The following is a 4,644-nucleotide window of genomic DNA, read 5'->3' as shown; positions in this document are numbered from 1 at the left end:
AAATAAATAACTTCACATATGAAATGGAAAGACTTGGAAAACTCATTTAAGTGAAGTAAGCCAGACTCAATGAAACATGGCTCCATGGTTACTTTCATTTGTAATAATTATTATGTGTCTAGGCTAGGCAGTTCACTATAGCTATGTGCATATGAGCATATAAAATGATGGTATTTCATTTTTTGAAAAATTGTTTTATGTAATTGCTATACTAATTCACATTTCCACCAACAGTGGGTAGGAATTTTTTCTGCTCTACATCCTCAACAATCGTTCTTGGCTTTTGTCTTTTTTTCTTTTAGTTTGCCAGCATCACTGTTTATTAACAGACTCAATTATAAAAATAGCTCAGACACTTCAGTTCATCCTTCTAATAGGCCTATTGATCTGAGCCTCCCTGTTGCCAGCATCTCCACCTTCTACAAAGTGGATGGTGTTTCTTCTTCATGCCGTCCCCTGGAGAAGACAACTTGAATGGTCCCAGGAAGTTAGTTGCTTCCTTGAAGCATTTTTTCAACAGTATAGATTTCATGAATCAGATCCTCCATGCAGATCATGCCATATTTACCCAGAGCTCCAGCAATCAGTGGACTATCTGTTAAGGCACTTTGCTTCTTATTGATTTTGCCATAACCACGCTTGCAGATAAGCTCATTGACTGACTTGAGGTTTGGGTACCCCCACACACTATATGGTTCCACAATCCTCAGCATATTAATCAAAGCCTAACTGAGCTTCACAAAGGAGCCATTAAAGATCAGGAGAAGGCGAAGAAGTTGCAACACCCTACGGACTTTTGGAATCACACCATTGATACCTCAGATTCTGATGACAAATGCCAATTTAGGCTCTGTAGGTACACAGAAGTTGCCCGCTTTTCTGGCCATTCTATCCATCCAAACGGAATACATTTGCCTGCATTCCTTGTGATGGTGCTTAGCTTTCTCACAGATGAGTTTGCTCCTTGCCTTTGGAAGCATCTTTTGGACACATTTCTTTCACAGGCGCTTTATTTTCAGCTCAGCAAAATTCCTTCGCTTTTTCTTAAGGGTTTCTGGCACAGCAGGAATCTTCTTTTTCTTCTCTCTGGCACCCTCAGAGGTTCCAGCCCGAAAAGAAGATGTTGCCTTTTGTCTTTTTAAATTAAAGCCTTCTATAGGAGTTAGGAATATTCCTTTGGAATTTTTGTTTTCTCTGACTACTAGTAATGTCGAGCATTTCTCATAGGCTTCTGTGTATTCATATATGTATGCTAGTGTTTGCCTGTGTATGTGTGTGCATATATATATGTTGGCCATGTGCATACCTTTCATAAATGCCTATCCTTTTGCTCTTTAAAAAAGTTTCTTACATTTAGTTAATTTTCTATATTTTGGTTATTAACACCTTCGCTTATAAATGATTTGTGAAAATACTTCTCATTCCATAGATTACCATTTTAATCTTTTGGCTTCGTTCTTTTCATATAGAAGTATTTTAATTTCATACATATTATAGATCTATTTTGTTTTGTTGCCTGCATTTTGAGGTTATATAGAATCATTCACCAGTCATGTGTTTTTTAACCTTCCAACTACAATATTAAACTATAATTTAAAAAATATATATCCATTAATTATATCTATAATAAGTCTATATGATTCTAAAGAAAGAACCATAACAAGGATAAATAAATGAAGTTCTATTTTAAGTTTACAGATGGGAATAGGCAATACTGTAAAGATGCTAGTTCTTTGCAACATGTATATAAATTAAAGTTTCAGAGATTTACTTTTGTACATTTTTTTTAAAAAACTGTGAGTTTCATAGAGAGATATAAAATCCAGAATGCCAAAAAAAATTGAAAGAAATGAGCAAAGTCAAAGGACTAAGATTCCTTTACTTCAAGACTTACTATAAAAAAAAAGTCAGGTAAAAAAAGCCAGCTGAACTTCAACTGAAGAGAAAAGATAGTATTTTCAGCATAGTATTTTCAGAATAATTGGAATTAGGAAACAACTGGAAATCCTCATGAGGAGAAAAGAATATCTAGACACAGATGTTAAGTCCTTCACAAATTTAAATAAAAATGGGCCATAGAAATAAATTTAAAGCAATGTATACATAGTACATATGTGTGTTCATATACACATTTGCCATATATTTTGCATATATATGTGCCTATCTATACATATATTGTAGAATATACTGTGGGAGAAAACCTAGATGATGTATGGTATGGTAACTTTTGGGGACACTTCAAAATCATGGTGTATAAAATAAGAATCAATAAGCTGTACTTTGTTAAAATGGTCAATGAAAGATCCTGTTAATAGAATGAGCTGAAAAGACAAAGAATTAGAGAAAGTATTTGCAGAAAACATGTCTGATAACAATAGTAGCATTATCCAAAATACACTAAAAAATCTTAAACTTTAATAAGAAATCAGCCACACATTTTTAAAGTGATTTTAAAATACACTTTAATGTATGGGCAGTGATACAAATTTGCAAGGTCCAGCATTTAAAATGAATATATTGAGGGCAAGAATTGATGAGAAAATCTACAGTCAAAACAAAAGGGATCTGATGTGGGTATTGAGGGAAGGTGTGAATCTAAAATAACAAAACATCAAACACGGATAATAAAGCTATGTGAAGGAAGGCAATAGGCGAAGTGTTTAAGGATGTAATGCAAAGTGGGAGATGGAAAGAACAGTGTTTTCTAGAAAGAGGAGAAGGAAGGGCATTGGAGTGAGAAGAGGAAAAGTAGGTGGAAGATCCTCTTTAGAACAAAGAGGAAGCAAACTGCTTCTTTGGGAAACATAAACCGCCTTTTCCCCTTCCTTTAGAACATGACATCGTAGGAAAAACATTTGTCCCATCAGATTAGGCAAACATGTTAAATTTCCTACTCTCCTCTACAACTTTATTTGAAAGAACTCATCAACTGTGTGTTTAGTGTATGTTATGGCACAAGAATGGAGACCTTGAGGCCGGGAGTTTGGCCTAGTGGTAGATCTCTAGTCTTGAGAAAGTCCAACACACCAGTGCTCAGGCCTTGAGCTCAAGCCAAAGACTGCCAAAAAAAAAAAAAATGGAGACCTTAGTGAGAGTTAGTGAGAGTTTAGTCTTTTTTTTAATGGATTTCCAAAAGATGGATTTATTCTACCTGGCTACAAAGAAAAGTTTCCTTCTCAGTAAAAAGAATAAACTCAGATTGAGATCCCCAGTGTGTATAGCAGCAGTATTCTCCGACACAAAATGCTAGGCAAGCACTTTACCACTAGGAAAAAACTCCTGGCCCCTCATGAATTCTTATCAGTCAAAATTTTTTATTATTTTAGCTTCAGCAATAGATTAGAAAAAATTTTTCTCTCTAAGATATATCATGAAGAAAACTAGAAAATTTTAGTTGTTTCAATAACTTAAAAAAAAAGAAGTTTAAGTTGATTAAACTTTCCAAGAAAACATTTGCTTTGTCTACAAGTAAGTGGATCATTAATTCTTCTTTTAATTTTTGTTTTTATTGGAATTAATAGAAGGGTTATAGTTGTATTCACCAGATAGAAGATGCATCACTTCACACACATTGATATCCCTTTATTTAACTAGAGAAGAACTGGTTTAAATTAAGATGTTTCCAATTAAATGGTCTAACTAATAAAAACTTGCAATTACAAAGCTCAGAAGCTTGCTTTACTCTTGTTGCAATCATTTTAGTTCTCTTTCAAAGGTCTTCATCTGCCAAAAATTCTTTTTATTTTATTTGTTTTTGATTGTTATCATTAAGGTGTTTCATAAATCAGGTAATGAGTCATCCCTTCCTTTGTTCTCTCCCACTTTTTTCCTCACCTAAAAGTTTTATAGCTCAAAGCTTCTGTATGGCAAAGGACATAGCTAGCAAGAGAAACAGAAAGCCCACAGAGTAGAAGCTCTTCACCAGCCATACAACAGACAAGGGCCTCATATCTAAAATATACTTATAGCTCAAAAACTTAATGTCCCAAAAACAAATCCACAAAGAAGCAACCATCCTATTAAAGGGTGGGCTTAAGACCTATAGAGGAAGACTTCTCTGGAGAGGAATAAGAATGGCCAAAAGACACATAAAGAGATGCTCAACACCTCTGGCCATAAAAGAAATACAAATTGGAGCCAAGAGTTTGGCCTAGTGATAGAGTGCTTACCTAGCATGCACTAAAACTCAGGTTCAATTCCTCAGTATGACATACATAGAAAAAGCCAGAAGTGGTGCTGTAGCTCAAGTAGTAGAGTTCTAGCCTTGAGAATGCCCAAGGACAGTACTCAGGCTGAGTTAAGCCCCAGGACTGGCAAAAAATGCAAATCAACTCAACTTTGAGATTCCACCTCACTCTAGTTAGAATGGCCATTATCAAGAAATCTAATAACAACAGATGATAGCAGGGATGTGGCCAGAGGGAATACTACTACACTGTTGGTGGGAGTGTAAACTTGTTCAACCATTCAGGAAAGCAGTGTGACAATTCCTCAAAAGACTAAACATAGAACTCCCCTATGACCCAGCAATTTCAATCCTGGGCATTTACCCAAATGTCCATAAAAAAGGGCATACTAAAGCTGCCAGCACAATCATATTCAATGCAGCATTATTTAACATAACTAAGATATGGAACCAACACA

General features: G+C 35.1%; 1 pseudogene; it reads right to left on the bottom strand.

Annotated features, from left to right (window-relative positions):
* Window positions 1-357: 357 nt before the first annotated feature.
* LOC150056343 (large ribosomal subunit protein uL30 pseudogene) lies at window positions 358-1,091 on the bottom strand (annotated as a pseudogene).
* Window positions 1,092-4,644: the final 3,553 nt, after the last annotated feature.

The sequence above is a fragment of the Megascapheus bottae genome, chromosome 12 (genome assembly GCF_031878675.1).
Source record: "Megascapheus bottae isolate mThoBot1 chromosome 12, mThoBot2.hap1, whole genome shotgun sequence".
NCBI classification, from domain to species: domain Eukaryota; kingdom Metazoa; phylum Chordata; class Mammalia; order Rodentia; family Geomyidae; genus Megascapheus; species Megascapheus bottae.
Note: the sequence above shows the minus strand (reverse complement) of the source record. Positions and strands in the feature narration are given on the sequence as shown.